The sequence below is a fragment of the Bufo gargarizans genome, chromosome 2 (genome assembly GCF_014858855.1).
Source record: "Bufo gargarizans isolate SCDJY-AF-19 chromosome 2, ASM1485885v1, whole genome shotgun sequence".
Lineage (NCBI taxonomy): Eukaryota > Metazoa > Chordata > Amphibia > Anura > Bufonidae > Bufo > Bufo gargarizans.
The window spans coordinates 217,070,495-217,092,270 of NC_058081.1; positions in this window are offsets into that span (position 1 = coordinate 217,070,495).

The following is a 21,776-nucleotide window of genomic DNA, read 5'->3' on the forward strand; positions in this document are numbered from 1 at the left end:
AACTCGTTCAGCTGTTTGTCTATAATACCTTTCTTTTCAGCTTTTGTTAGTATCACCTCTATCCTCTTAGCAATGTCAAACTTGGGGTCCCTGTTCAGTAATTCATATGTATCACCAGTCTGTAATTGACGCTCTATCTCCTGAACGTATTTGGCTGTGTCCATTACCACAATTCCACCCCCCTTGTCAGCGGGTTTTATGGTGAGATCGTGGTTATTGGACAACCCCTCCAACGCACGCATTTCCTCAGTAGTGATATTTGGTTTAGTTAATGGTGTACCACGTAACCTAGCCTTGAGGTCCGTGATATCCCTCTTAACACACTCCATAAAGGACTCCATAACATGTGAACTAATCAGAGGTGTAAAATCACTTTTAGCATATAAATCAAATTGTTTTAAATTCAGTGGATTTCCCTGTGTGTAGGGTACACCACTTACTATGGTTCCTGAGGAGCTGGAGTCAAACCACACCCTCAGCTTCAAAGATCTGAAGAAGCGGTTCAAGTCCAGCTCCAGCTGGAACCAATCCATCTTAGACTGCGGACAAAATGACAAACCCTTATTTAACACTTTCATCTCTATAGAATTCAACTCATATGATGATATTTTTACCACCGCGTTATGTGAACCCGAGCGCCGGGTTCATGACGCACTACACCACGAGGGTAACGCAAGCGCAGTAAGCAGAGTGACACGCCGAGATGGAGCAATGCTCCATCTTTGATATAGCGCGGCGAGAGCACAAGGTAGCTGAAGCTTATGGATTCCTGTGATCTGTGGTTTTATTCCAGGTGTGAATTGTGATTGAGCAAGCCATGCATGTTTTATCTACTATCACTATTCGGTGAAGCATGATTGCACTTTACATGAAGCACTAAGAAATTGAAGATAATCACGGATATGTGATGCACTTTACTTGAGAGCGTCAGAAAGCTGCTACACCATGAATTGTCACATAAGAATGAATTGTCTTTTTACTGAGTTTTTACATGCACCAGTGTGTAACTAATCAGGAAATTAGCACTGATTACTTCCTGCAATGTCTCTATATATGCACAGTCACTTTATTGTATGTTTCACTTGGCTTGATAATGGCTCTGTGAGATGGCTCTGTTATTTGGAATATATATATATATATATATATATATACGTTTAAATTAAGTTTAGCCTCTATTTCTAAAAATGTTTATGACAGGATTTGAACTCACAGTTTCTGCATCATAGCCCAAAACTTTAACCACTACACTATATAGCTGCATAGCCAGAGACAAAAAAAATAAAATAAATAAAAGAGACTTTTACTGTATAGGTCTCAGTAGATGTACAGTATAGTAGAAGTCTCATTTTTTGTTTTCTTGTTTAAGTGACTAGCTATGCAGCTATATAGTGTAGTGGTTAAAGTTCTGGGCTATGATGCAGAAGCTGTGAGCTCAAATCCCGTCATAAACTTTTTCAGAAATAGAGGTTAAATTAGATGTATATATTTTATATTTTTTTTAGCAATTGTAAAAAATGTATGGCACAAAATAAATGTGTAATTACTAAAATATATATATATATATATATATATATATATAATCATACTTCTGATATATATGAATGCATAATATGCGGGAAACTACTACAGATGTTTTAGCCATAATATATGTACATATATTATAATATATTCTAAATATATAATAATATGTATAAATATATTATGGCTGAAAAAGTTTGTGACAGGATTTAAACTCACAGCTTCTGCATCACAGCCCAGAACTTTAACCTCTTCACTATATAGCTGCATACCCAGTCACTTAAAAAACAATATATGAGACTTCTACTGTATGGGTCTCTATAGAAGTACAGTACAGTGCAGCTATTATAGCTGAGTAATTAAGTGCCTTGCCTCTAATACAGGTCATGAGTTTAAATCCCAGCAGAAACTTTTCCGAAATACAGGCTAAATTAGATTTACATACACTGGGGTGTCGCCAAGCACTGACTCCATATATGGACATAGCTATATATGGAGTCAGAGCAGGGACTCCTAAGCTGAACTAGAGTCCTGACACCCTCCCCTCTTCAGAGCAGTGGGTGCCTGGGGTTCTCCCATCCTGAACTATTCTACCCGAGCACACAAGCACTTTGGTGCTCGATCAACACAACTTGTAATGTTACTCTTAAAAATGTGCAGGGTGTACAATATTTTAAGGGGAACCCCCAATTCACAGGTGGCCAGGAATATGGCTTAAAATCATTTTGGTTCTCACAAGAGATCTGACTTTGTAGTCCATCATCTGTGACAGAGCAGTCTCCATACACATTTTAATTTCTTTCTATTTTTTCACTCTTGACACAAACAAAAGTCTGTAATTCACTGACATGAATAAGCACTAATTGTGGGTTCACACACTGAGAGTAGTGAATGGGGAGAGGGAAGAAACCAGAAAGAAGGTACGCAATATACTGTAGACTCACTCTGGAAAATTAGTTATGTAAATCATAATATGCAATATTAGAACCTAGTGGTATTACACATAGGTAAAAAGAAAGGCTCACTACTAATAAACCACCTATCAGCATATGAGTCACTAAAACCACTGCTCCACTGCTCTCCGTCTCCTGATGTGAGTGCCTGCCCTGCTGGTCTCCAACAGCTCGCGTTGCACAGTCACATGACCTGACTGCGTACAGCGTCAGGTCATAGTGCGTGCTGTACGCAGACAGGCCCAGAGGGGTACGAAAGCACCGATCTCTTGCCTACTAGTGAGCACTTCTGGATGCGCTTACTAGTATGAATGGACCCCCTCACACGCTGGGCCCCTGTGCAGCTAAACCGGCTGTACCAGCTAATGTCCGCCCCTGATAGGGAGAGAGCAAGGACCAATTGCACAGTGTAAAGAATGGGGAATAGGAGCTATTCTATTACACCTTGCTGCACTACTTGGGGATACAAAGTGCTTTAATAATACTAATTTTAGGTTGTTTGCATTCTTTGATACATCTGTAATTCCAGTAATCCTTGATTCTGTTATTGGGGTGAAACTGCGGTCTGATACTAACAAATTTGGGGTGTTCATGGTGTTTTATATATAATTTAATCTGTCAATACCTAATTGTGGAATTGGTGTGAAATTGTGGCCTGATACTGCACGTGTGTTTTTATTTTATGCATAAGCACATCCATTTATCCTTGATTCTGGGGTGAAATTGCAGTCTGATACAAGTTTTGGGGTGTTTTTATTTGATATATATATATATATATATATATATATAACAATACATTCATTCATCCTTGATTCTGGGGTGAAATTGTTGTCTGATACTAGTTTTGGGGTGTTTTTATTTTATATATATAAGTACAGCCATTCATCCTTGATTCTGGGGTGAAATTTTGGTCTGTTACAACAAGTTTTGGGGTGTTTTTATTGTTACCTATTTTTTAAATAATGTTTATATGTTAAACATATTTTTAAATAATTGTAATAATTTAACTGCAGTTATCTGTTTATCATTACAAGCAGGACTGGAATGGCAGATATCACCTCTTTACATACCATAGGATCAAACATTCACAAAATGGCATTGTCAAGGCTTATCTACTCCCTCTGCACAGGTCACAGAGCATGCATTGAGAACTTCTGTCCATTGTGTCTATGAACCATGTGGCTGCTGTGACACACTTCTCTAAATTGTCTGTAAATTCTGTTGAGAACAGCTCAGGCAAGATGGCAGCCTCCATAATCATGTTCAGGAAATAGAACCTGTAATCAGAAAATAAAAAAAGTTAGACAATAAGGAGGCATGTCACTATATGGTTTTAACTGGCAGAAATAATGTTTGGTGACATGTTTCCTTTAAGATCTCTATCGAATAGGCGTGCTTTCCCTGAATAAGTTATAATATTACACATGGACTCCTGTCTCTAAGGCTCCATTCATGCAACCATGTTTTTGATCCGCCTTTTTTGCAGATCAGGTGTAGACCCATTCATTTCAATGGCGCTGCAAAAAATGCGGACAGCACACATATTTGTGTGAAATAATTATAAATCTAACTACTAATCTATTGTCATCTCCTACTGTGAAATAACCTCTCTGAAATTAAACTAGCTATATTCTATGTGTTAAAGGGAACCTGTCATGTGGCTATATGATTATAATCTAACTAATTATATGCAATCATTAACTACTAAAAAGTACCTTAGATGTAATCACTTACTGGTGTGACAGATGGTTACCTTATAATATACACACAAAGATGCCACATACCGCATGCTAATTAGCTGATTTGAGTCCAGTGTGATGTCATTGAGTCCAGCATATATTTAATTCTGGGATTTTTATCAGAAAATTTGCGATAAAAAATAGTTTGGAAAACAATTCACAAGAAGCAGTGAGGGATCATGGGTACTGGTGAAAAAAATCTAGAATATTCATGATTACGCAGACATAGCACTATATTCATGATATTCACAAATTCTCGAAGTGCCAATATTCGCGATAAAAATTTGCGATTAGAATATTCGCGATCAACACTAATCATTTTGTTTGGGGCAAATCCCAGAATCTTCAGATTCATTGAAGACCAGAGTTTTTGAGAAATTTGTAGCAAATTTGATTTGTTTAGAATCGATTTGGTGATCTCGAAACCTAACAATTATCAGTTGTATTACTTATTCTCCACTACAGTTTATTATCTGTTATCATTTGTTTCATACTTTAGTTCTAACTTACTATGATTGCAAGTAAGTAAAACAGCCATTGACTGGTGACCACTCTTTATTCCTTAGGCCCCTTTCACACAGGTGAGTATTCCGCACAGATGCGTGAGTTGAACGCATTGCACCCGCACTGAATCCTGACCCATTCATTTCTATTCTATCACATGAGCGGTGATTTTCACACATCACTTGTGCGTTGCGTGAAAAACGCAGCATGCTCTATTTTGTGCGTTTTTCACGTAACGCAGGCCCCATAGAAATGAATGGGGTTGCGTGAAAATCGCAAGCAAGTGCGGATGCGGTGCGATTTTCACGCACAGTTGCTAGGAGACGATCGGGATGGAGACCCGATCATTATTATTTTCCCTTATAACATGGTTATAAGGGAAAATAATAGCATTCTGAATACAGAATGCATAGTAAAATAGCGCTGGAGGGGTTAAAAAAAATTAAAAATAATTTAACTCACCTTAATCCACTTGATCGCGCAGCTGGCATCTCTTCTGTCTTCTTTCTGTCACTCCGGTCATCACATGGTCCATCACATGATCCATCACCATGGTAAAAGATCATGTGATGGATTATGTGATGACCGGAGTGACGTCACCACAGGTCCTGTTCCTGCACACAGCAAAGAAAGAAGACAGAAGAGATGCCGGCGTGCGCGATCAAGTGGAATAAGGTGAGTTAAAAAAAAATTCCCTACAGCGCTATTTTACTATGCATTCTGTATTCAGAATGCTATTATTTTCCCTTATAACCATGTTATAAGGGAAAATCATACAATCTACAGAACACCGATCCCAAGCCCGAACTTCAGCGAAGAAGTTCGGGTTTGGGTACCAAACATGCCGATTTTTCTCACGCGCGTGCAAAACGCATTACAATGTTTTGCACTCTCACGGAAAAATTGTGCATGTTCCCGCAACGCACCCGCACCTTTTCCCGCAACGCCCGTCTGAAAGAGGCCTTAGGTAGTCTGGCTCCGAAATGGTCCATCCCTATTTTGCATATATGTGTTTACTAATTAATTCTGTCAATCATTAAAAGATTTCTTTGAAACAAATTGAAAGAAAACCTTGTTCCTGTTGGAAATAAAAATCTAAATAAAAAGTTTTCTGGTAGAAGCAATCATCTTTTATCTCTAAACAAAAAATTTTGCATGCTGCATTAAAGCGTAATGGAACCCAATAAAGGTGTGTTTACAACAAAAAAAGAGTAATGGAAGAATTTTCATCCAGAGTACTTGCTTAAAAGAACATATTCTCAGATGTGCTGTGTGTCTGGGGAAAAATCCACTTAGACACACCATAAATAAAGGCAAAATATAGTGATTTGTGAAGAGTATTTGTAGTACACTCAAAGCACAAAAGAAAATTTAAGGAATTGTTCTAGAAAAAGGACAGTTCTTTCCAAACTAGCATACAATATATGTCGATAAGCACAACTGTCAAGTGGTCAAAGGCCCAATGACAATTTTTTTTTTTAGATCAGTAAACAGATAATCACATATACATATATAGCAGTTCTAAACTTCAGTGTGGTATTACGTCACAGAATGATAGCATGTCACACGTCATTGAAAGCCATTAAAATGGTCAATGAAAAGTTTATTGCCACTGTTTACTTACCTCGTTAGGATTCAATATGAGAAATGCTACATCTGTATCACAATAAAGAGAATTGCACCTGTAGTATAATATTTGACAAGTAGTTGGACTCGAAGGAAGAGGTCTACATTGAGTCAAATATTATAGGTTGCAAATCATAACCAGTTCAACAGATGGAATAGCAATGGATCCAAATAGCCATTATACAGGTCTGGCATTCCAGCAATTTGCTCTTCTTATTGGGGTGTAAGTGTTATCTTGAAAGCTTTTAGTGACTTATATCTGTGGAAAAAGAAAAATATATACATATTTCACTTCTGCAGTTATTTGTGTTGAAAGTATTTAGAGGCCTATTTTAGTACAAAAATAAAAAATAAAAAAAATATATATATATATATATACGTATTTAACTTCTGCAGTTATATGTGGTGAAAGCGTTTGGTGTCCTATTTCAGTACAAAAAGTAAAAAAATTATACGCACTTCACTGTTGCATTTATTTGTTGTGAAAGCATTTACTGGCCTATTTCAGTACAGAAAAAAAAAATTATATGCATTTTACTGGTGCATTTATTTCTGCTAAAAGCGTTTAGTGGCCTATTTAAGTACAAAAAGAAAAATATATTCTCAGTTCACTTCTGCAGTTATATGTGTTGAAAGTGTTTATTGGCCTATTTCAGTAAAGAAAGAAAAATATATACGCACTTCACTGGTGCATTTATTTTTAATTAAAACCGTTTAGTGGCCTATTTCAGTACAAAAAGAAAAATGTATTCTCAGTTTACTTCTGCAGTTATATGTGTTGAAAGTGTTTATTAGCCTATTTCAGTAAAGAAAGAAAAATATATACGCACTTCATGTCATGGAACCATGAACCAGACGTACAACAAGAGATGAGTGGAAATAAGAAGGCTTTATTGAAAATAAAGCTGTAAGGCAAAAGTCCAAGCGGATGGCTAAACCGAAGCAGGGTCTTGCGAAACCAGGGATCAGGAACCAGAAGGGTAGTCAGACGAAGCCAGGATCAGGAACCAGCAGGGTAGTCAGACGAAGCCAGGATCAGGAATCAGCAGGGTAGTCAGAAGAAGCCAGGATCAGGAACCAGAAGCAGCAGCAGTCTTAGAAGCATGTGAGCACAGGAGGACCAAGCAAGGAACTGAAGCCACAGACCTCCTATATATATGAGCTAGGCATCCAGCTCCTCCCAGTGGGAAGGAGGAGCCGCAGGGTGGGAGGCTACAAGAAACCCAGAAACCAAGATGGCCGCCTGCACATGTCAAACGAAGGAGAACAGCAAGGAGGTAAGACCATGACACTTCACTGGTGCATTTATTTTTACCTAAAACCGTTTAGTGGCCTATTTCAGTACAAAAAGAAAAATATATTCTCAGTTCACTTCTGCAGTTATATGTGTTGAAAAATGTTATTGGCCTATTTCAGTACAGAAAGAAAAATATATAAGCAGTACACTGGTCCATTTGTTTCTGCTAAAAGCATTTAGTGGCCTATTTCAGTAGAAAAAGTAAAATATATTCTCAGTTCACTTCTGCAGTTTTATGTGTTGAAAGCATTTAGTGGTCTATTTCAGTACAGAAAGAAAAATATATATACGCACTACACTGGTGAAGTTATTTGTTTGCAAAAGAGTTTACTGGTCTATTTCAGTACAAAAAGAAAAATATATTCTCAGTTCACTTCTGCATCTATATGTGTTGAAAGCATTTAATGGCCTATTTCAGTACAGAAAGTAAAATATATACGCACTTCACTGGTGCATTTATTTCTGCTAAAAGCATTTAGTAGCCTATTTCAGTACAAGAAGAAAAATATATTCTCAGTTCACTTCTGCAGTTATATGTGTTGAAAACATATTGCATTAAAGAAATAAAAATATATGCACTTACTTTACTAGTGCATTTATTTCTGCTAAATGTGCTTAGTGGCCTATTTCAGTGCAAAAAGTAAAATATATTCTCAGTTCACTTCGGCAATTATATGTGTTGAAAGTGTTTATTGGCCTATTTCAGTACAGAAAAGAAAATATTTACGCACTTCACTGGTGCATTTATTTCTGCTGAAAGTGTTTACTGGCCTATTTCAGTACAGAAAGAAAAAAATATACGCACCTTACTGGTGCATTTATTTCTGCTAAAAGTGTTTAGTGGCCAATTTCAGTACAAAGAGAAAAATATATTCTCAGTTCACTTCTGCAGTTATATGTGTAGAAAATTTGTATTGCCCTATTTCAGTACAGAAAGAAAAATATATATGCACTTCACTGGTCCATTTGTTTCTGCTAAAAGCAGTTAGTGGCCTATTTCAGTAGAAAAAGAAAAATATATTCCCAGTTCACTTCTGCAGTTATATATGTTAAAAGCATTTAGTGGTCTATTTCAGTACAGAAAGAAAAATATATATACGCACTACACCAGTGAAGTTATTTGTTGCAAAAGAGTTTACTGGTCTATTTCAGTACAAAAAGAAAAATATATTCTCAGTTCACTTCTGCATCTATATGTGTTGAAAGCGTTTAGTGGCCTATTTCAGTACAGAAAGTAAAATATATACGCACTTCACTGGTGCAATTATTTCTGCTAAAAGAGTTTAGTAGCCTATTTCAGTACAAGAAGAAAAATATATTCTCAGTTCACTTCTGCAGTTATATGTGTTGAAAACGTTTATTGGCATATTTTATTAAAGAAATAAAAATATACGCACTTACTTTACTGGTGCATTTATTTCTGTATATTCCTGCGTATAAGACTACTTTTTAACACATGAAAATCTTCTCAAAAGTCGGGGGTCGTCTTATACGCCGGAAAATACGGTACATAGGAAGGGGAGGTCTTATGCCTTTAAAAGGAAGGTAATTTAGCTACCGTACTACGTTGCCACTGCCTTAGGCCTCTTTCACATGGCGTGTGCGGCCCGTTGCTGTATTGTGGGCCGCAATACACGAACACCGTCCGTGGGGCAGCCGCAGCGGATTGCGGACCCATTCCTTGAATGGGTTCGCGATCCGGCCATTCCGCAAAAAGATAGAACATGTCCTATCTTTTTTCGGAACGGAAGTACTGGACGAAATCCCACGGAAGCACTCCGTAGTGCTTCCGTAGGGTTCTGTTCCGTTCCGTACCATTCCGGATTTGCGGACCCATTCAAATGAATGGGTCCGCATCCGTGATGCGGAATGCCCACGGAACGGCACCCGTGTATTGCGGATCTGCAAATGCGGTCCCCAATACGGCAACGGGCCGCACACGCCAGTGTGAAAGAGGCCTTGTTCTAATGCTGAGACTAGACACATCACTTCCTGAGGAGTCCTATATGATGGGCAAAATGCGTAGAAGCAATCTAGCAGAAGAATCCCAGCAAGAAATACTTTAGCAAAGAGAAAGTGAGGATTGTGATTTAGACCAGGCCCGAGGTATCCTGAGGTTGGGGGGTCGCTCTTTTCAAGGTGAGTGCTCCGACATAAGCCATGCTAGGTTTCCCTAACCTGAGACTAGGGACTGATAGGGAAAGCAGCTATAGGCTGGAATAAATCATGAAAGCCGCCAGTTATATTGACCCCCGCCTGAAGCAAAAGGAGGAGACCTGGCTATGCAACCCCATTTAGTATTTTTAGTTATTACCTTACCCAATTAATTTTCAAATTGACCTAAATAAAAGTTATATTTTATCTTTTGATAAGGCACACTCAGTTTATACTAAATAGTACATTTATATTGCTATCGAGACTCCTCAGCTAATGCCAAGTGTAATTTGTTTGCAGTCAATAAAGATTTTTATTTTTTATTTTATTTTTAATGATCCATAACACTAGTCCCAGTTGGCTCCAATATATAATTGTCCGTCCCTTGAATTTGAATACCGCAGGGATGGTGGTGGGATGCAGGGATGGCAGTGGTACCCAGGGATGGTGGTGGGATTTAGGGATGGCAGAGGTACCCAGGGATGGTGGTTGGATGCAGTAATGTACTGCTGTGTGTTGAAAAAGGGGTAGTCTTATAAGGCAAGTATATCCCAAACTCTATATTTTCAGTGTAAAAGTTGGGGGTCGTCTTATACGCCCAGTCGTCTTATACGCCGGCACATACGGTACTTTACTGGTCCATTTGTTTCTGCTAAAAGCATTTAGTGGCCTATTTCAGTAGAAAAAGAAAAATATATTCTCAGTTCACTTCTGCAGTTATATGTGTTGAAAGCATCTAGTGGTCTATTTCTGTACAGAAAGAAAAATATATATACGCACTACACTGGTGAAGTTATTTGTTTCAAAAGAGTATACTGGCCTATTTCAGTACAAAAAGAAAAATATATTCTCAGTTCACTTCTGCATCTACATGTGTTGAAAGCGTTTAGTGGCCTATTTCAGTACAGAAAGTAAAATATATACGCACTTCACTGGTGCATTTATTATTGCTAAAAGTGTTTAGTGGCCTATTTCAGTACAAAGAAAAAAATATATTCTCAGTTCACTTCTGCAGTTATATGTGTAGAAAATTTGTATTGCCCTCTTTCAGTACAGAAAATATATATATATATATATATATATATATATATGCACTTCACTGGTCCATTTGTTTCTGCTAAAAGCATTTAGTGGCCTATTTCAGTACAAAAATAAAAATATATTCTCAATTTAATTCTGCAGTTATTTGTGTTGAAAGCATTTAATTGTCTATTTCAGTACAGAAATAAAAATATATATACGCACTACACTGGTGAAGTTATTTGTTGCAAAAGAGTTTACTGGCCTATTTTAGTACAGAAAGAAAAAATTATATGCATTTTACTGATGCATTTATTTCTGCTAAAAGCGTTTAGTGGCCTATTTCAGTACAAAAAGAAAAATATATTCTCAGTTCACTTCTGGAGTTATATGTGTTGAAAGTGTTTATTGGCCTATTTCAGTAAAGAAAGAAAAATATATACGCACTTCACTGATGCATTTATTTTTAATTAAAACCGTTTAGTGGCCTATTTCAGTACAAAAAGAAAAATATATTGTCAGTTCACTTCTGCAGTTATATGTGTTGAAAGTGTTTATTGGTCTATTTCAGTAAAGAAAGAAAAATATATACGCACTTCACTGGTGCATTTATTTTTACTTAAAACCGTTTAGTGGCTTATTTCAGTACAAAAAGAAAAATATATTAACAGTATACGTCTGCAGTTATATGTGTTGAAAGTGTTTATTCGCCTATTTTGGTAAATAAAGAAAAATATATACGCACTTCACTGGTGCATTTATTTTTACTTAAAACCATTTATTGGCCTATTTCAGTACAGAAAGAAAAATATATATGCACTTCACTGGTCCATTTGTTTCTGCGAAAAGCATTTAGTGGCCTATTTCAGTAGAAAAAGAAAAATATATTGTCAGTTCACTTCTGCAGTTATATGTGTTGAAAGCATCTAGTGGTCTATTTCAGTACAGAAAGAAAAATATATATACGCACTACACTGGTGAAGTCATTTGTTGCAAAAGAGTTTACTGGCCTATTACAGTACAAAAAGAAAAATATATTCTCAGTTCACTTCTGCATCTATATGTGTTGAAAGCGTTTAATGGCATATTTCAGTACAGAAAGTAAAATATATACGTACTTCACTGGTGCATTTATTTCTGCTAAAAGCGTTTAGTAGCCTATTTCAGTGCAAAAGGTAAAATATATTCTCAGTTCACTTCTGCAGTTATATGTGTTGAAAACATTTACTGGCCTATTTTAGTACAGAAAGAAAAATATATATGCACTTCACTGGTGCATTTATTTTTACTTAAAACCGTTTAGTGGCTTATTTCAGTACAAAAAGAAAAATATATTCTGAGTATACGTCTGCAGTTATATGTGTTGAAAGTGTTTATTAGCCTATTTCGGTAAATAAAGAAAAATATATACGCACTTCACTGGTGCATTTATTTTTACTTAAAACCATTTATTGGCCTATTTCAGTACAAAAAGAAAAATATATTCTCAGTTCACTTCTGCATCTATATGTGTTGAAAGCGTTTATTGGCATATTTCATTACAGAAATAAAAATATACGCATTTACTTTACTGGTGCATTTATTTCTGCTAAAAGTTCTTAGTGGACAATTTCAGTGCAAAAGGTAAAATATATTCTCATTTCACTTCTGCAGTTATATGTGTTGAAAACATCTAGTGGTCTATTTCAGTACAGAAAGAAAAATATATATGCACTACACTGGTGAAGTTATTTGTTGAAAAAAAGTTTACTGCCCTATTTCAGTACAAAAAGAAAAATATATTCTCAGTTCACTTCTGCAGTTATATGTGTTGAAAGCATCTAGTGGTCTATTTCAGTACAGAAAGAAAAAATATATATACGCACTACACTGGTGAAGTTATTTCTTGCAAAAGAGTTTACTGGCCTATTTCAGTACAAAAAGAAAAATATATTCTCAGTTCATTTCTGCATCTATTTGTGTTGAAAGCGTTTATTGGCATATTTCATTACAGAAATAAAAATATACGCATTTACTTTACTGGTGCATTTATTTCTGCTAAAAGTTCTTAGTGGCCAATTTCAGTGCAAAAGGTAAAATATATTCTCATTTCACTTCTGCAGTTATATGTGTTGAAAACATCTAGTGGTCTATTTCAGTACAGAAAGAAAAATATATATGCACTACACTGGTGAAGTTATTTTCATATGTGTTGAAAGTGTTTAGTGGCCTATTTCAGTACAGAAAGTAAAATATATACGCACTTCACTGGTGCATTTATTTCTGCTAAAAGTGTTTAGTGGCCTGTTTCAGTACAAAGAGTAAAATATCTTCTCAGTTCACTTCTGCAGTTATATGTGTAGAAAATTAGTATTGCCCTATTTCAGTACAGAAAGAAATATATATATATATATATATATATATATATATATATATATATGCACTTCACTGGTCCATTTGTTTCTGCTAAAAGCATTTAGTGGCCTATTTCATTAGAAAAAGAAAAATATATTCTCAGTTCACTTCTGCAGTTATATGTGTTGAAAGCATTTAGTGGTCTATTTCAGTACAGAAAGAAAAATATATATATATATACCCACTACACTGGTGAAGTTATTTGTTGCAAAAGAGTTTACTGGCCTATTTCAGTACAAAAAGAAAAATATATTCTCAGTTCACTTCTGCATCTATATGTGTTGAAAGCGTTTAGTGGCCAATTTCACTACAGACAGTAAAATATATACGCACTTCACTGGTACAATTATTTCTGCTAAAAATGTTTAGTGGCCTATTTCAGTACAAAGCAAAATATATATTCTCAGTTCACTTCTGCAGTTATATGTGTAGAAAATTTGTATTGCCCTATTTCAGTACAGAAAGAAAAATATATATGCACTTCACTGGTCAATTGTTTTTTGCTAAAAAGCATTTAGTGGCCTATTTCAGTAGAAAAAGAAAAATATATTCTCAGGTCACTTCTGCAGTTATATGTGTTGAAAGCATTTAGTGGTTTATTTTAGTACAGAAAGAAAAATATATACGCACTACACTGGTGAAGTTATTTGTTGCAAAAGAGTTTACTGGCCTATTTCAGTATAAAAAGATAAATATATTCTCAGTTCACTTCTGCATCTATATGTGTTGAAAGCGTTTAGTGGCCTATTTAAGTACAGAAAGTAAAGTATATATGCACTTTACTGGTGCATTTATTTCTGCTAAAAGGGTTTTGTAGCCTATTTCTGTACAAGAAGAAAAATATATTCTCAGTTGACTTCTGCAGTTATATGCGTTGAAAGCATTTAGTGGTCTATTTCAGTACAGAAAGAAAATATATATACCCACTACACTGGTGAAGTTATTTGTTGCAAAAGAGTTTACTGGCCTATTTCAGTACAAAAAGTAAAATATATTCGCACTTCACTGGTCCATTTGTTTCTGCTAAAAGCATTTATTGGCCTATTTCAGTAGAAAAAGAAACATATATTCTTAGTTTACTTCTGCAGTTATATGTGTTGAAAGCATTTAGTGGTCTATTTCAGTACAGAAAGAAAAATATATATACCCACTACACTGGTGAAGTTATTTGTTGCAAAAGAGTTTACTGGCCTATTTCAGTACAAAAAGAAAAATATATTCTCAGTTCACTTCTGCATCTATATGTGTTGAAAGCGTTTAGTGGCCTATTTCAGTACAGAAAGTAAAATATATACGCACTTGACTGGTGCATTTATTTCTGCTAAAAGTGTTTAGTGGCTTATTTCAGTACAAAAAGAAAAATATATTCTCAGTTCACTTCTGCAGTTACATGTGTTGAAAGCGTTCAGTGGCCTATTTCAGTACAGAAAGTAAAATATATACGCACTACACTGGTGCATTTATTTCTGCTAAAAGCGTTTAGTAGCCTATTTCAGTACAAGAAGAATAATATATTGTCAGTTCACTTCTGCAGTTATATGTGTTGAAAACATTTATTGGCATATTTCATTACAGAAATAAAAATATACGCACTTACTTCACTGGTAAATTTATTTCTGCTAAAATTCTTTAGTGGCCTATTTTAATGCAAAAAGTAAAATATATTCTCAGTTCACTTCTGCAGTTATATGTGTTGAAAACATTTATTGGCCTAGTTCAGAACAGAAAGAAAAATATATTCTCAGTTCACTTCTGCAGTTACATGTGTTGAAAGTGTTAAGTGGCCTATTTCATTACAAAAAGAAAAATATTTTTGTCACTTTTATGGGGTTTTAGTTTGATTTAAATTTATTTAGTATAGGCAAAAGTATGTCAGACAGAGAAGTGCCAGGCCATGCACAGAGGAGTTGCACAGGCATAAATGTTCCTGGCGCAAGCAGAGGTCGCAGCACAGTAAGGGGGCGTGGAAGCAGGAGTTGCAGTGAGAGGCCTGAGCTCCCGGTGTCATCTAGCGGTTGTGTCTTTAACAGCAACCAAGAGGTTCTTGACTGGATAACTTGGTCATCCACTTCATCCTACATAAGTGACATCAGACACCCACAGCCAACAGTCGTGGGTTCGTCAGACACAACCCTTAGGTGGCGTGGGAGGTAGTGTTGCGAGTGGTCAGGCTCCTGACCCAGAGACCATTGAGGAGGATATCGGTGATGTGCAGAAACTACTCGATGATGATGAAGCCGATCGCACTTGGAAGTCGGGTGACGAAGGGGATTCATCATCATCGGGAGAAGAGGGTGGCAGCTTTCCTGTGAGCCAGCGGCAGAGCCAGCAAGTCCATTGGGTGGCCGGGAGTTAGCAGGGTGGCAGCAGTGGGAGGTCAGGAGCCAAACGTGCCCGGGGTAGACCACCTGCTTCTCAGCAGCCTAACTGCCTAGGAAGTAGTGGTGCAGGAGTTCACAAGGCCAGCCAGGAACGAGGCAGGTCCGAAATGAAATCCATGGACAGATGTGTCCAAGGACGGGAAGGAATGGGTAACGGAAGGAGAGGACCCGATGGCCGTGAATGAGGGATTTTGGCACGAGCGCAGGTCTCGCAGGCTGCCACAAACCCCTCAACCGACTTACGAAGAGCTGGCCACCAGAATCTCCGAGCAATGAGATCCACTGTGGCTCTACCCCCGGGTGCCCAGCAAGCACAGTATCGTGGTGCTCCTTAAAAACCTTGTGTCGTAAAGCGAGAGGCACAAATAACCTCCCAAGAGGACAAAGATCAGGAGCCTCTGCCTGGGCTGCCTAAACCTCTGCCTCCAATTCAGGATAAAGAGCAGACACAACCACCCCTTCAGTCAAAATGGGACCCGGGTCTTCAAAGTTTCCCCCTCCCGGAAAACGTGACAGGGCATCCACCTTCACATTCTTAACCCCAGGGCGGAACGTGACAACAAAATTAAACCTTGAAAAGAACAAAGACCATCTGGCCTGTCTCGGGTTCAGACACTTGGCTGACTCCAAGTAGGCCAGATTCTTATGGTCAGTAAACACGGTAATAGGGTGTCTGGCTCCCTCTAGCCAATGGCGCCATTCCTCAAAAGCTAACTTGATGGCCAACAACTCCCTATCACCCACATCGTAATTTCTCTCTGCGGAGGAGAGTTTCTTCGAGAAAAAGGCACACGGTCGCCATTTGGCAGGAGAGGGACCCTGAGACAAGACCGTACCCACACCCACCTCAGAAGCGTCCACCTCAACTATGAAAGGCAGAGAAATATGACCACCAGCTAAGTACATTCTTGATTACTTGAGAGTTGGTTTATCATAGAACAACCGTGCGCGTGGTCATATATATCTTGTGAATACGTCTTGGTTTTGGCCTTCAGTTTATTAATTTCCCATCTTTTCGGATATTTGTTGAACACTTGGTGTGTTTGATTGACATTGATTTATGTCCCCTGATGAACCCCTTTTAATGAGAGGAAGGGGGGAAACGCGTCGGGACACGTGATAGTACAACCGATATCTAATATATACTAGTACCCAAATATCCATATGGGCTAGTATACCAAGGGCACCATAAGGATAGACAGTATAGGCACGTGGACGGAGTGTGCCTACCATTAAGACACATCTCCGGGCTGAGGACTCTAAAAGGGATATCATAGGGACAGACACTGATTTGGCACATGTTGCCCCGATGCTTTCCTCCCCTTCATCTTCCTCAAGCTGATCCGCCCGTCTGATCCCGCTCTGTTGTGTGTAAATTGTTTAGTGTTTTTGTTGTGTTTGTTTTTGCACCATTGTGTTCCCTTCTCTAGGGAGTATTTATTTTAGATTATCCTAATAAAGGTTAATTTTTAGGTAGTCGTACTTCGGTGATAGAGAGGCAGAGAAATATCAGGTTGTACCAAGATGGGAGCGGAAGCAAAACTCTACTTGATACTAGAAAAGGCCCTACACGCCTCTACCGACCAGGAGGAAAAATCTACCCCCTTTCTAGTCATATCAGTGAGTGGTTTAACAACAGAGGAATAATTCAAAATGAACTTCCTATAATAATTGGCAAAACCCAAAAAGCGCATAAGTGACTTCTGATTCTCAGGAAGCTCCCACTCAAGCACAGCACAGACCTTCTCGGGGTCCATGCAAAAACCAGAAGCGGAGAGAAGATACCCCAGAAATTGAATTTCTGGAACCGCAAACACACATTTTTCCAGTTTAGCGTACAATTTATTCTCCCGCAGAATGAGCAAGACCTGACGTAGGTGGTCCTTATGAGTTTTGAAATCAGGAGAAAAAATCAAAATGTCATCTAGATACACTAGTACAAATTTCCCCATTAAATTATGAAAAATGCTGTTCACAAAATGCTGAAAGACGGCTGGAGCATTCATCAAACCAAAAGGCATAACCAAATTCTCAAAATGGCCCTCAGGGGTATTGAAGGCCGTCTTCCATTCGTTTCCTTCTCTGACCCTGACCAGGTTGTATGCCCCTCTTAAATCCAACTTGGAAAAAACTTTAGCCCCAACAATCTGGTTAAACAGGTCCGGGATCAGAGGAAGCGGAAAAGGGTCATGAATTGTGATACTGTTCAGCTCCCTGAAATCCAGATATGGTCTTAAAGAACCATCTTTTTTCTTAACAAAGAAAAAACCAGCGGCAACAGGTAACTTCGAGAGTCGTATGTGTCCCTTTCTCAGGCTCTCAGAGATATAAGCACGCATAGCAACCCTTTCAGGTTGGGAGAGATTGTATAAACGAGATTTAGGCAGCTTGGCGCCTGTGATGAGATTAATAGGGCAATCGTACTCCCTGTGAGGGGGCAGCTCCTGAACACCACTCTCAGAAAACACATCTGAAAATTCAGAGAGAAAAGATGGTACAGTCTTAGTAGAAACCTCTGAAACAGATGTCGAGAGGCAATTCTCTCTGCAAAAGTCACTCCAACCATTTATTTGCCTCGCGTGCCAATCAATGGTGGGGTTATGTTTAGTGAGCTAGGGTAGCCCCAACACTAGAGGAGTAGGCAACCCAGTTAGGACGAAACATGACACATCCTCAACATGAGTATCACTCACAATCAAACGGATATTGTGAACTATGCCCTTTAACGATTTCTGAGAAAGTGGAGCGGAATCAATAGCAAAAACAGGTATATCCTTTCCCAAAGTGCATACCTGGAAGCCATCTGTTATATAGCAAATTGATTATCAATGAGATTGACAGCTGCTCCACTATCTACAAAAATCTCACAAAGAATGTTCTTGCTCTCTAGCGCCACCCTGGCAGGTAGGACAAAATGGGAACTACAAGCAAACGGAAAACCTTCAATTTGCGCATCAACCTTGCCAATAGTAACAGATGGAAGATCATGCAGGAGTGGTGGTCAAAGATCTGGTGGTGACAAGGAGTGGCTACAAAACACAAAAGACATGCAAATATTCCATTCACGTGTCATCTCTGTTTTGGATCCACTCCTGTTTTTTGGGCTTTAGCAATACTGATGGATTATTGACCAAATGCTGAGCGAGTTAAGGTGGATGCTCCACAGAAAGGATCCGTTTTTGGGGGGTTATTATTCTGACAAATCAGAGAAAGGGCAAAATAATCAGTGACGTCAACACAAACTTACTGCTGACACCCTCTCCACTTTGTCGGGGGGGGGCTCTACTTAAGCGTTTAATAGAACAGGTTCTGTACAGATCTATGTGGAATCAGCTGACAACGGTGTAAAAGGAGTGTGCTTCTTCTTGGCGCTAACATTGACCTGTAAGGCTGAGTTTGCACAAATTATTTGACCAAATAAGTGAAGTGTGCAGTGATTCTAAGAGCGACACCTGTCATCTACATGTCATATTGACTTACAGTATTGTTTCACTACCACAGCAGACTCCCTATGAGTGTTACTGCAAGGCACAGTGTTCTACGCCACTATAATGGCTCTGTGCAGCCAGGAAATAGCCATTTTTTAACGTAATTTGCCACAAATAAATTAAGATCAAACCAAATTTTTTCGGAAAATGCAGCAACCAGGCCGATTCCAATTTTTTTTAGAAATTCGCTCATCTCTACTTGCCACTGCCGGAGCCTCTGTGGGTACATGGGCAGGGACAACCAACCATTCCTCCTCCTCTAAAAAGATTTCTTCTGTACTCTGAGCAGGAGGAGGTATCTCCTCCACACACACTGGCTCATCAAAATTGCAACGCCTCATCATGTTACAGTGCAAGTTTTGTGAGGGCCCCCCAGTCCCTATTGGCTCTACCTCACAGAATGGGATGGCAGGGTCTACCCTCTTCTTAACTGTGTATGGGACCACCTCCCATGCCCATCCAACTTCCTAGATTGGCTTTGACCATCACCCGGAGCATACCCATCCCTCTGCACTGGTCTTGGGTTAGGGTGTACCAGTTGTCCCAGGAGCTCCCCCACAACCTTGTAAACTTTTCTCAGACACCGGAGGTGCTCTTGCACCCAGGCAATGGTATTTCTCGGTGGTGGCTCCATAGGATCGGGCATGTGGAGATCTTCAATCTTACATCCGGCTCTCCCAAAGATGAGTATATGTGGGGAGTATCCAATGGTACTGTGTACCCTGTTGTTATAGGCCCACATCAGTTCAGATATGTAAATAGAGCCTTTTGGCTGTCCTCCAGAGTCTGCATTATCTGGAGCAAGGTGTGGTTGAACCGCTCTCATGCCCCATTTCCCTGGGGGTGTTCGGGGGTGGTCCAAGAATGTTCAATCCCATACAGTTGGCACTGCTTATTTATTAGAGTGCCCTGATTACATGCCCACTGGTCCGAATGTATCCCGTGGACACCCGAACACCTGTATAAAGTGCTTGCAGACCGGTTAAGCAACCAACTTTGCTGTCTGGTCTGTGGTGGGTACAACCACCGCATACTTTGTGAAATGATCTGTTATGACATGCAATGGTATTTCTCGGTGGTGGCTCCATAGGATCGGGCATGTGGAGATCTTCAATCTTACATCCGGCTCTCCCAAAGATGAGTATATGTGGGGAGTATCCAATGGTACTGGTACTGGCTCAATGATAGAAAACAGAGGGTGGTTATTAATGGTAAATACTCAGATTGGGTCACTGTCACTAGTGGAGTACCTCAGGGGTCAGTATTGGGCCCTATTCTCTTCAATATATTTATTAATGATCTTGTAGAAGGCTTGCATAGTAAAATATCAATTTTTGCAGATGACACTAAACTGTGTAAAGTAATTAACACTGAAGAGGACAGTATACTACTACAGAGGGATCTGGATAGATTGGAGGCTTGGGCAGATAAGTGGCAGATGAGGTTTAACACTGACAAATGTAAAGTTATGCACATGGGAAGGAATAATGCAAGTCACCCGTACTTATTAAATGGTAAAACACTCGGTAACACTGACATGGAAAAGGATCTAGAAATTTTAATAAACAGCAAACTAAGCTGCAAAAAACAGTGTCAGGCAGCTGCTGCCAAGGCAAATAAGATAATGGGTTGCATCAAAAGGGGCATAGATGCCCGTGATGAGAACATAGTCCTACCACTTTACAAATCATTAGTCAGACCACACATGGAGTACTGTGTGCAGTTCTGGGCTCCAGTGAACAAAGGAGACATAGCAGAGCTGGAGAGGGTCCAGAGGAGGGCAACTAAAGTAATAACTGGAATGGGGCAACTACAGTACCCTGAAAGATCATCAACATTAGGGTTATTCACTTTAGAAAAAAGACGACTGAGAGGAGATCTAATTAATATGTATAAATATATCAGGGGTCAGTACAGAGATCTATCCCATCATCTATTTATCCCCAGGACGGTGACTGTGACGAGGGGACATCCTCTGCGCCTGGAGGAAAGAAGGTTTGTACACAAACATAGAAGAGGATTCTTTACGGTAAGAGCAGTGAGACTATGGAACTCTCTGCCTGAGGAGGTGGTGATGGTGAGTACAATAAAGGAATTCAAGAGGGGCCTGGATGTATTTCTGGAGTGTAATAATATTACAGGCTATAGCTACTAGAGAGATATCGTTGATCCAGGGAGTTATTCTGATTGCCTGATTGGAGTCGGGAAGGAATTTTTATTCCCCTAAAGTGAGGAAAATTGGCTTCTACCTCACGGGTTTTTTTTTTTTGCCTTCCTCTGGATCAACTTGCAGGATGACAGGCCGAACTGGATGGACAAATGTCTTTTTTCGGCCTTATGTACTATGTTACTATGTTACCCTGTTGTTATAGGCCCACATCAGTTCAGATATGTAAATAGAGCCTTTTGGCTGTCCTCCAGAGTCTGCATCATCTGGAGCAAGGTGTGGTTGAACCGCTTGCATGCCCCGTTTCCCTGGGGGTGTTAGGGGGTGGTCCAAGAATGTTCAATCCCATACAGTTGGCACTGCTTATTTATTAGAGTACCCTGATTACATGCCCCCTGGTCCGAATGTATCCCGTGGACACCCGAACACCTGTATAAAGTGCTTGCAGACCGGTTAAGCGACCAACTTTGCTGTCTGGTCTGTGGTGGATACAACCACCGCATACTTTGTGAAATGATCTGTTATGACTAGACAG